Genomic DNA, 12964 nt, shown 5'->3' on the forward strand with positions numbered 1-12964 from the left:
ATGCACCTGTTTCATAAAAGTGTTTCAGTCAATAGTTGTAATATCGTAAATGTTGAATTGTTTGCTCCACCACTTAATCGTCGATTGTTCCTCTGGGTAGCAATAAATAATTTGCTGCGCTGTTAAAACAGTATGCAAAATCACTGAACGCATGTTTTTCCTTTACTTTCAACATTTCACGTAGCACCTTCTAATACATTTATTGATATCTAGTTAAATTTGGTCATTTTTATAAATTCGAATGTGAGGTTCGATATATTTTTACGAACAGAAGGGTTTAGCAGTTTCGGCACTTCTTGGTAAATCAAACATATTTAACATTTATTTATTTATTTATTTTAAGAAAGGAAAAAAAAATCTGGCACATGGAATCCTCTCTCTTGGACAGAGAGAGCGACTGACGAGAGAATGTTTAGAGGTACTGTGATGCAGTAGCGTTATTTTGGAGCTTTAAGCAATACTTTACAGATTAGTTACAGAGTTCCTTAAGGAGCTTTAGAATGAATGGTAACTGAAATGTGTTCCTTTAAGAAGGTCTTGGATGGTAATTACGACTGATGGTGATTGCTAAGATTTGTCCTAAAAAGAAAATACGATAACACATGGTTTACTAAGTATTTTCTCGTTACGAATAAACTATAAATAAAGAGGCATTTCACATTCATAAAAATCTTTCTGTTCTAGTTAACGATCCTAATTCCAATCCTAATTTGCCTTCGGCCTTTAAAGAAATTATGTTTTAATTCTGGTTTCACCAACAGATGGCGCCACTTGCTTATTCTTGTCCAGGCTTTCTTATCTTATCTAATCATTATTTCCTATCTGGTTCGTTTGCAGTTTTGCAGCTGAAGATGGTGGTTCGGTGGAACCATCGAAACTGGTCCTGTGAAAATTTTGTAAATATAACGCTGATTTTTGTTGTTTGACTTCTGAATTAGAAACTATAAATTATCGTCGTTATGTGTATTGGTCATTAGAAAAAAGATTTGCTTTTCTATTTATATTTTCATCTGGGTACTGTTTAGAAAAAGGAGGCGCAATAATAACCAAGTACAGAAGTAATATAGGTACGAATACATTCCGATGAAAAGGGGAATTTATAGTGAGAAACGAGCTTGGATACGTAGAAGTTCAGATTTCCAACATGGATCAGTAAGAAACTTCATTCTTAACTCGCCAGTATAGAAAAGGCTAATTTTAATTTTAAAGTATTTAAATTTACTGCTATATACTACATCACGGAACCGTTATTTAACCTCAAGTAATTTTCAGCCTGCATATTATTGATGAGAAAACGCATTGATGGAACTGGTGATCAATAATTATATTGGGGAAAGGTATTTTCTGGTTTATTTCTGCACTTCCCAAGACTGGTGAATATGAATCGACTCAATTGCCAACCAGCCTGTAGATCATCGTTTGCCTAGCCTTGACTATCATACTTAGTGTCCCACTTAATTGCCTCACTGGTTTACTCTATATGACCCGCAATATCATGCTCAACAGTAGCCAACAACTTTAAAAGCTGCCGATAATGAACAACGTGTTTACAACCGTTGGATTCAATTTTTGAAATAAATTTGACGTTAACGGAGAGGTTCAGAAATTTCATGTTAGGGTTAAGTCAACGAATGATCTGAAAAGTTTTCTTTCGTGGTTTTACGCCACCACGGGTATATCATCGAGTAGCTTTGTCAAGTGTTATCTCTTAGTTAAAATATTTAATTAACAATCCACGCACGTACAGATTACACTTGATAAAATGGTAGTAATTTCTGACAAACGAAATTAAAAAGGAAAAAATTCGATTACTTAATGTATTTAATATAAAATATTTTGTTTATAATTTCACAGTAACTGTGCGTAATGAATTTTACATGAGAAACTGCAAAATAAAAATTCCTTACATATTAAAGTTAACTATAAATAAGCAGTTTCTTTCTTTGGAAACTTCAGCTCCTCTAGCACAAAAAACTCCTGGACACTCAGACATTGCTCACCAAAACCTATGCTTGCACACGTACTTCCGTAGTTTGAAAATGTCATTTAGAACTTTTTCTCGACTTTTTTGCATATTTCTATGCGCGAATAAATACAAAGCACACGCAGGCTGCCGAAAGGAAATTAAATGGCTTCTCTTTTATAAGCGAAAATGGAAAAGTACATCAATCTAATTTCCGCAACATTTTATTCGACATTTACTGCCATTTGTCTTCTTTTTGGTTGCCAGATGTGTTTCCTAGAAAAGAAATATTAATAAAAAAACACAGCAGAATGTGTCTTCGAAACATTCGTGCGAAAGATGCTGAGGAAACTTTTGAATATAAATTTATACCTCAATTTGTGTTCCATTCATATTTAAATATTGATGATCGAGTATATCGGGGACATTTACTCGGGAAATACATTTCTAAATTTTGGAACTTGTTGTTCTCAGTAGTTTAAAGCTCTGGGTGGTGCTAGCTTCCTGAAAGAATATAAAATTATTAATTTCAGCTATTTTAAAAATTAAAATATTAATTAAATTCCAGCTATTTAAAACACTTTCAAATATTTATTTTATGTTTTAAGTAGTATGAATTTAGTTTTTCATCTCATATCAAACGAATCTAACTGTAAAAATGCTCAAACTTTTTGTGAAATGTTAAAAGGCTCAAAAATGTTGCATGCTCTAAAGATCTAAATTATTTACTTATATATATGCTACAATAATTATGTTATCAAAACTTATCACAATATTTTAAATAAGAGCACAATTCCTCTTGAAAAGCCCCCAACAAAGTATTCAACATTTAAGTACAAGGATTTTGAATTATGAGAATTCTCAGTTAATGAAAACAGGATCTTAACAACCATTAGTACTTATGTATAATACTATCTATCACGGAAGTGTCGCCAAGGAGCGCGATTTATCGCCAGTTATTGTTAACTGTGACCTAACAACACACTTATAATATATGTGCTTTGATGCAACCTTGATTTATTTTCCGTAAGCCACCTTTCGTTTTTATGAACAACTTTATAAATTAATCGTGATTGTTGTGTACTTCTTTTTGGTATTGAATATAGCAAAGCATTTGAGGGCTGTCTGCCGAAGAAGAGGTAACCTTCGTTGAAGACATCCTAAGGGAAACTATATTCAAGTTACTAACAATGCTTCTGGGGTATCCGTATTAAAAACGGGAAGCCCATTCGCGCGTTTCTTTGGCATTGGCTATAGCAAAGCACTCGAGGGTTGACTGCCAGAGAAGAGGGATGTTTTCGTAGAGGACATCCTAAGGGAAACTGTATTCACGTTACTAACAAAATTACGGGGTATCCACATCAAAAACGTGGAGGCCCGTTAGCGTGGACTGCTTTTAATGTGACTCGGATACGAGTCGAAGGGGATTCCAGGAATTTATCTAGGCGGTTGTATGTCTAGAACCCAGGTCGAACTCAAACTAGTGTTAGCGACTACATCTCCCTGACGCTTGTTGCCCTGAAATATTAAGAGATTATGCATACGAATGCATTTTTCTTAATAAATAAACACTATCTCAGGTTCATTCTTGGTGAAAATTGTTAATATATTAATGAAAGTTCGAATTACTTTTGAAAAATATATTTTTTAAAACTTAAATAACTACAAAAGACAGCGTTGATTACTACTCTTACTATGATATGGTACATACTATAGTACGCTAATATAAATTATAAGGCATCGCTGACTTAATAAACTGAATATTGATTTATTTGAGACGGCTTGCTGGTTTAACATCTGATCTTACTAAAGTACCTGTAGACAGGAGAAGATTCAAACAAACCTTTATTTTAAAACATTAAAGCTTAATAGGTGCACAGCTCATGCTTAGAGTTCAATTTTCGCTGCCTGCGCGACTTAAACTAACAAAACTCGTCATTAAAATGTAAAATTATTAACTCTTGATAATTCACAAGCCAGTTTGTTTGGGAAACTAGTCTTCGTATTTCACAGAGTTGAAGAAAGATCACGAAAGTCATTGCCACTGCCAAAACTCTCTCCTTAACTTTCCAGAACTCTGTTGTCATGTATACGTAGCTAATGCGTTCTGGTGGGAGCTGATGACAATATAATTTACAGTATGAATAAATTAATGAGATAATGAGTTAATTAACTTAATTCTTACTATATATCTTGGGTTTTATTAACAATTTACCACACAGTATTTATACTGTTCCAAGAGAATTCAGATTATGTAAGAGTACAGAATATGACATAATTGTAGTAGCACAAATTTTCATTTTCCTTATTTAATTTCCGCGCTAATAAGCTGCTGAAAATTAATAAATTACAGACAAGAAGTAAGACACTTAAAACCAAATCCACAAAGACCAGAAAGAAACAAAATTCAAACCCAATCACAAAATTATGTAAAGAATCAACCAATAGTGAGAAGAATTACAAATATGGGGAAATACAAAAATTACAAAAAATATATAGGAAGAGGATTGCAATTAAAATTTTATTCAACATTTTCAAGAGGAGGTAGATCAGTGTGATGTATGGGCGAAGTCAATTACGGGATGTATAGAAGTCGCTAGCTCTCAATCAGAGAGGCGTCAAAAGTTTAGATTTCTAGGAAGGATACCTAGAGAAAGGTCAGATAAAGGGAAAGCTCATGGGAGGCGTCAGTGAAAATGAAATTACAATGCAATAATTAATATACATATATCAGTTATTAGCAGTGTAGTTTTAATGATCTAGTGTGTAGTTTTTGTATGTGTAATAAACATTTAAAAATATGAGGAAGCGTAGCAAATTTCTTTGATGAAGTAAGAAGAAGATTAAGTGACACTGTAATCAAATTCATTTGAACTTATCTTCCCTGCTGAACAACTGTGTTTCTGTTCATTCAAAATTAGCTGATGAACCATTCTAAATTATTTAATTATAGCAGTTTCCTCCGAAATCGTGAACTTCTCCTCGACGTAGAAGAATTCTGAAAATGAAATAAATATATATAAAAATAAACGAAAATGAATCCACTTATAAATAAATCCTATGTCTAATAAAATAAAAAAAAAATTAATTAGACACATTTTTCTGAGTTTAAGACTCAAATTAAAAAGTAGAAATACAACACATACATAAAAATTAACTGAGGATAATGGAATAAGAATATATTCAGATCGAACAAAACTACAATACAATCAAAGGTGGATGTTTAAGGTTGCCAGTATGGCTTCATAGGCAATTGGGCTTCATATATGACATGAAATTCATATTGTGATGGTCAGACTATCAAACACTGATACTGCTATATGTACGTTTGAATGTACTATGTGTACGTTATATGTAGGTACCTTTTTCAGCGAGCCACAGGTTATATGTAAACTGCCATCAGTCTATTTAAAACTTTATTATCGAGCCACTACATGTAAAATGATATCTATTAATTAATTTATTTATATTTTGGAAAAGGACGACTTATAATGTCTCCGAATTTTTAAATGATTTCAGTAATTTCCTGTATTATACTTGATATCTGTAAAGAAGTTGCTTAGGTAGTGTGTCATACTCATACTTGATGTATTATATGTTACGGTGAAACACCGAAATCTGGAAAATGTCGACTTTCACCAGTAAATGTCAACATTCACATGTCTGAAATGTCCGGAATGTCCTTGGTGTATGTCCGAAGTATTTTCCAAATACTCTTATTTCAAACTTACACCGGTAAATATCGACATTCACCATGTACTAATGGTGAATTTTGAACATATATGAATTTTGAACATTATATTTTTTCTCCGTAATTCAGTCGCGAAAAAACGCACTTGAAACTTAAAATAAGAACTTAAGAACGTAAGAACTTAAAACATACAGTACATTCAAAATGAGAAAAGAAAATAATAGAAGTTAAAATCTTACTTAATTATACAGTACGTTCTAAATGAGAAAACAAAATAATAGTAATAAAAACTTACTAAATTATGTTATTCAAATCTTATTTATTGCAACAACTTAAACTGTTATGACACTTTCAATTGTCGATTCCTCTCTTTTCGACCTACACCAGAGCATATCTGTGATTGTTGACATACACCGGTGAGGGTCCGAATGTAGAAGAAAGTAATACAATATTCGATCTTTCACCGACGTATTTGATGAATGTTGACATTCTCCAATTTCGGTATTTCACAGTAACATATATAAAAATAAAGATGAAATTATGAACGTCAGAGTTTATATTTACTGAACTGAGCTGAATGTTTGTCGCAATCGTATTAGTATACGTGTTAACCGTACTTGTTACACCAACTGTTAACTATTTTTACTATATCTATGTTTACAGTAATATGCTTTTATTATAATTAAATAATAAAATAGCAGTGTTTAGAAATGAAACGGTAGGATGTATAAAATTATGTATAACAAATTTCCTTCGGAAAATAGTAATTTAAAATTAAAGTCTTTATATAATTGGCATTTTAATTCAATTTAAGAGAAACAAAACTTTTATAAAATTATTATAAGTTTTTAACCACAAATTAGATTGTAAATAACGTAGCTGCTAATTCTAAGAGTAGTATTGCCCTAGAAAATTATGTACTTTAATAATTAATTAATCAAAATTTAAGGGGACTCATACACCTTAAACCCCTTACAATCTTCGAATAATGGATTGTTGCAAGAATTGGGATCGTTTATTTAATTTAAAAGCCATTGCTTCCAACATTTTACAGCTGACTACATAATATAGCTGCTTTGGAAACTAGTAACCAGAAAGTTTGTGCTGCCACAAATATTTTTGTAATTAAATCCGCTTGATGACAAAAGTTTTCGTCATTTTTCCACCTTGCGCGCACGATATTTTTAAAATGGCTAATGATACATACTTGAAATTGGATGGAATTCTTTATATGGGCACTGTTTTCTAACTGAACCAAAAATCTGATGAATATTTTAATATTAAAAAATTTTATGCACGAAAATATTACAGATTTTTTTAATAAAATACATTTTATAAACTCGACTCCAAATAAAATAAAAATTTAACATGAAATTCTTAGAATTTTTGGTTCAAAGTAGTTTCCAAATGTTATAAAAGTTATATATTAAATATGGAATTAAATTATGCAACAGAATGTTTTAAACTATGCGCGCAATGTGGAAATATGAAAAAAAAATTGTCACACAGCGGATTAAATTATAAAAATATTTGTGGCAACACTAACTTTCTGATGACATTTTCAGAAAGCAGCTATATTATGTAGTCGCTTGTGAAAAGTTGGAAGTAATTGCTCTTAAAATAAATAAATTATCCCAATTCTTGCAACAGTCACATATTCGAAGATCTTATGGGCTTTAAGGTGTACGAGTCCCCTTAAAAAAAACGCATCTTCAGCCGTTCATTCTATATGACTACTTAAATCTATCATAGACCCACAGATAGTACTGTTTTCTGGTTGTTATATATGTTGATTTCCATTTAGGCAAATTTAATAGCTCGCTTAAATTTCTGTCACTGAAAGATTTAGAAATCATTTTGAAAGATTTCTTTAAAAGGCAATGGCGAATTTTGGCAAATATTATGTTTACAGCCAGAATGGATGCAAAATATTATGGATATTTAGCATTTAAGAATGATATTCTTGCTTTGCATTTTTGGATGTATATTTGATGCGTGACGGGTGACAATCTGGTCATACACATGCACACACACACATATATATATATATATGTATATTAACTGACAATTCCATATGCATTTCATATATATATATATATGTATATAAATTGAAAATTCCATATGCATTTCATATATATATATATATATATATATATCGAAAATTCCACATGCATTTCAAATAAGAGCAAAAATGAATTTTCTATTTTGCTACTTGATAATGCTGTAACAATGTAAGAAACATATGCTATGGAAGGTGGAAAAAATATGAATTCAACGTTTTCTTTCGATTTCAAGTTCCGCGTCTCTATCTTCTCAGACAGATATTATTGCATCTGTAATATTTTTCACTGCACGGAGAAATAGTTTTTCTTACTCTTCTCGGAGCATACATTTTTAGTATTTTATTCATACATATTTTATGTTCGTCACGTATAGCAGAGAAATCGCAAAATTCACTGAACTTACAGCTATAATATTTTGACTAAATTTAACAGTTTCTTATTTACCAAAGCCGTTTGTTACTTTTACGATAGATGTGTATGCTTACGTAACTACATATTTTATTTTTAAATAAGTACACTGTTTTTCCAGGCATACATGCATTCATATAAAAACATATTGTCCGCTTTTGATTTTTCGCCACAAAACAGAGCATTTGTAACAATTATTTCTCTATACCCAGGAAATGTATATTAAATTGTAGGATAAAAATAAAATTGAATTATAATCATTTTAAATGTAATGAACAAAATGTGTCTTGCAATTTGTGTAATTTGTAATATAATTCACTTTGCCTACATATCTAAAATGGTGTTGGATGATGATTCTCCTCACCCAGGAGTTGGCGTTTGGGTCTTCTAAAAAACACCAGTCGCCCTTTAAAAGGAGGAGTATATAAAATATTTCTACCGCCTTCTTGGCATGCCTTCGTGATCTGGTGGTCTGCACGCTGGGTGCGTATTCCAGAGGTCAGCGGCTGAATTCCCGGCGAAGGCGTTGCTAATTCTTCATATCTCCTGGTGCCAAATTACGTAATGTCTCAACAAATTAATAAATGTTTGCTGAAAAAGTAAGCAGTAAACTTAAGCAATCAAAAGCTGAAAATGGGTAGAAGGTTAATGCTAGTTTTTTATCTTGCCTGCCTCTCAAAAATATCTAATGTCTCTATAATATGATAAAATAGCTGTTAATATCTATGTTGATAATGAATGCACGGCGGTCAAAAAGAAAGAAGTTTATCTTTTTAGTTATCTACCATCTATTAAACCTACACTAGTATATAATTAAAGCAATTGAATTAAGGAATATTGGTAAACACCCATTCTTTATAATTCTGAAATTAGTCTTTGTATATTACAGATGGAAAAAAAATCAAACTAATATATTTATGTGATTTATCATGCTTTTGTCCGGAATAAGATTGATCGGTGAAGAATCTTAAATGTAGTCGTAGCTTAAATAATCAGATGATAAGTTTTAAAAAACAAAGGATCCATTTATTATTATTCAGTAGAAATAGCAGTTACAAAATCAGATATCCGGAGTAAATAAAAAGAATTACTAATAACTTTTTGTATGAAGTTTACTTCATCGTGACATTTAAGAAAAAGCCCCGATATTCCTTTTGCGAATTCTTTTATAGCCTCTGGAAAGGCGGAGCTTCCAAGAAATGACGTCAGCCTCGTCAGCCAATCCAGTTCGCCTTAAATATCTCGAGAGCATTCTAAAACTAGAAAAAAGGTGTAGAAAAAGGCGGGAAAAACGACTTGACTACGGGGCTGTGGATTTAATTCCACGTACTTTCAAATAAGAGAACATCGCCATTAAAAATGAGAAGACATACAGTTAGAATTTTAAGTGTGTTCTTGGTTATGGAATTTTATTATTACACATATATATATATATATAAACCCTGAAAGTGCTTAGATTTTAACGGTCGCCCAAAAGGGTTTGTTAATATTTTTTTACGCTCTCACTGAGCACGCTGTCTATCAGTCTGCTGTGGCACTCTCTTCTGCTAACCCATTTCTTTTTGTCTTTTTACCCACATAGCACAAAAACATCCTTGGGATATCCCGAGGATGTTGCTCGCGGGATATGCGAACATCCTCAGGACATCCCGGAATATCCCACGAACCTCCTAAACAGCTCCTACTGAGTGTTTAATGTCACATCCCAGTATATCCTCAGGACATCCTAACTAAGTCCCATCGACAGCGAACTTGATGTTATTAGGATATGAAGTCCTACTTACTACATCCTCAGGACATCCCGGGATATCCCACTAACCTCCTAAACACATCCCATTATATCCTAAGAACATCCTATCTATGTCCCATCGACAGCATATGGGATGTTATTAGGATTTAAAGTTCTACTTACTATATCCTCAGGACATCCCGCAATACTCCAGTTTCCTCCTAAACTCATCCTCTCGAGTGCTTAATGTCACATCCCAGTATATCCTTTCCTATCTAGGTCCCACCGATAGCGTATGGGATGTTATCAGGATTTGAAATACTAGTTACAATATCTCTTATTATTAAGCATCATTTTCTTCGCAAAGACAGTATATAAAATTCAACAGCAAAATTACAGAAATTTTAAAAGCAGCATGTGTTTAGAATTCTTGATATAGTGGTAAGCGTTGGCATTCATTTTTATATTTTTTCAATCTTTTCTCCGTTTATCAAACCACTGTATAGTTTTCTTAGTAACATGGTTTTACAAAACGTTTCTTTGTCTTTTTATTATGAATGTTTTGTGCATTAAATTTATGAATTAAATATCATGTTCTTTCAAATCACGTCAGATAAAATTCAGTTGAACAGCAAAATCACAAAATATTTAAAAAACAGCACACTTTAGAATTTCGGATGTAGTCTCGAGCGTTGGTCAAAAACAATAATTTATTCCGTGGAGTGTTCCTGCCACTTCTCGCGCTTTCATATCGTTGAATTTGTTAAAAATTTATTTCAAGTTTTACAAAATATGAAATAAAAATTCAAAATTCGGGCTTTCAGATGCATATTTTAGAAGGAGAAATACGTTATTCAAAATTTGGTGGCGCTAGGTACCGTCAATTTTTCACAGTGCGAGAAACATGCATACTTTCACAAAGATTCTTCATTATTTTATTTCTTTACTACAGAGCGATGATATTTCGTGGCAACAAGTTGACATTTGATGTGACACGCCGCGAAATCCCGTTTCGTGAATAATAGCCCTTATGAGTTAAGTATTTGTTCTTGATTTTCTATTTCCTTTAATATTTGAGCGCAAATTTTAAAAATACTTTAAAAAAATCTACTGACTGAAGCTCTCATTGTTTAGAGAAATGAAACGAATGACATCTTAATCATTCCTTTGAATCGTAGTATGAAGAGCCTTTTGAGTTATTATGGCCATTTCAGTGTGTAATGATACTGACATAAACGTATGTTACACAAAAAAGGATGATTTAGGTATGTCATTTATTATTAAATACTTTCGATTAACATTAGCGCTGAGAAAAATTATGGAGGAAGAAGTATTGAACCTGCGTTAAAATCTCCAGTAGAAAAGGTGTGAAATTTATATGCTTCATTTTTCAAATTAACGAACTTTATGAATATCATTGAGCTTAAAACTCTTTTCATAAAATGAAGGATTGACATTTTCGGGCATTCGATTGCGAATTCATTTACTCCTAAATTTCGTTCTTAAAATTATATTTAAAAATAGATTAAATATCATTGTACATCAAATTTTTATCGAAATTGAAGTTTTATTAATTTTCGTTTTCTCCTCAGCAATAATTTTGGGATTTCGAATTATGCCAAATAAAATTCACAGATTTCGAAATTACATAAAAAGTAAGCATGTAATTAGATATCTTAGCATAATTATTGTACGAAACTAAGCAGTGGAGATTAACAAGGTGTAAAAGTTATTTATCAAACATTATTTTAAATTATTAGTGAAAAAATTATAAAATGAATTATGAAATCTGTTTCACTAAAGTCCAAATGCAAGTTGAAATGTCTTTGAGCAACATTTATATGATTATACCTAAATGATTGTGCATCAGTTGTTGGATTATTTGAAGAAGAATTAGTATTTGAAATAGGCATGCATTTAAGGATTGGAAGTCCAAATAAATTTATCAACTCATAAGTAGTAATAATCTGCATTATTGTAATTGAATTTACATTTGAAACAAGCAGTTTACGAATTAAACTCAAAAAGCAGATAAGTCAACAAAATCTTTTACGATGCTTTATTATCTGCTCGAAAAAATAATTATCAGAAGACTTCCAGTGAAACAATTTCGGAAATAAAAGTGCTAAAAGGTATTTAATAAAATATAGATATATATCATCCATTAAACCTGATTTTAGAAATGTAACAAGGGGATCAGGAATGCTTTTTGTTCCTTTTCCAAAGGAAAAACAAGAACTTAAAAATGATAAACTTGTGAGAAAAATGTAAATGTCACAATTTATTGGATATTTTGATTATTTTGTTTTACTTCGGAAATTTCTGGAAGTATTATTTGGGTGTTTAGTAAGTCGTAAAATGGCTTTGCATCATTTTTAATGCCTGCAAAGTCTTATAATAGTTACTGGAATTTTTAGAAATGATAAAATAAAACTTGGATTAAAGCCTGAGCCATAGTATATGCCAGTTATCCTTGTGTGTTCCACTTTATATTTATCTACTGGGTCTACATTACATTCACTATTGTGTCTATAAGAAGCGTTCTATTTGCTAGAGAAAGTTATGTTGGTTTACAAATTAAAGCTCCTTTTTTCTGTTTAACTGCTTCTGAAAAAGAGCGACTTTCACTGAAGCGAATGCTTAAATACAGTATTTTCTGATCAGATTGTGTAATTCTAGCATCTGTTGCGGTATATTATTATGTTGAGAAAAAACAAAACTTATAGCCTAAAGACCTTATTTTTAGAAACTTTTCTTTCTTTTATGATTTCCATTTCCTGCCAGAATGTAAATTTAATGATGTATATTCAAATCTAAGGGGACTCGGAATCAGTATTATGCAGCGATCTTAAGAGTTTAAGTAGGGGAGAGTTAGTTCCGACTTTATGCTGCGTGAAGTAGCTTTGTACTTGAGTAATTGGTGCTTAGCCTCTCTCCTAGATTATATTGATATTCTAGACTCGGCTTTACTGTGTGCAGCCGATTTAGTGGTTTAGATAAAGAAGGAGCCAGTCGTGTAGCTAATCTTTACTTTTATTGTCATTGTCTATTTTATCTTATGTTCAATTTACTTAGCCACTGTGAGAATGGAAATTTCTCACACCACGCAG

Source organism: Stegodyphus dumicola, chromosome 1 (genome assembly GCF_044657685.1).
Source record: "Stegodyphus dumicola isolate Sdum_Otavi_A_Nest chromosome 1, ASM4465768v1".
NCBI classification, from domain to species: domain Eukaryota; kingdom Metazoa; phylum Arthropoda; class Arachnida; order Araneae; family Eresidae; genus Stegodyphus; species Stegodyphus dumicola.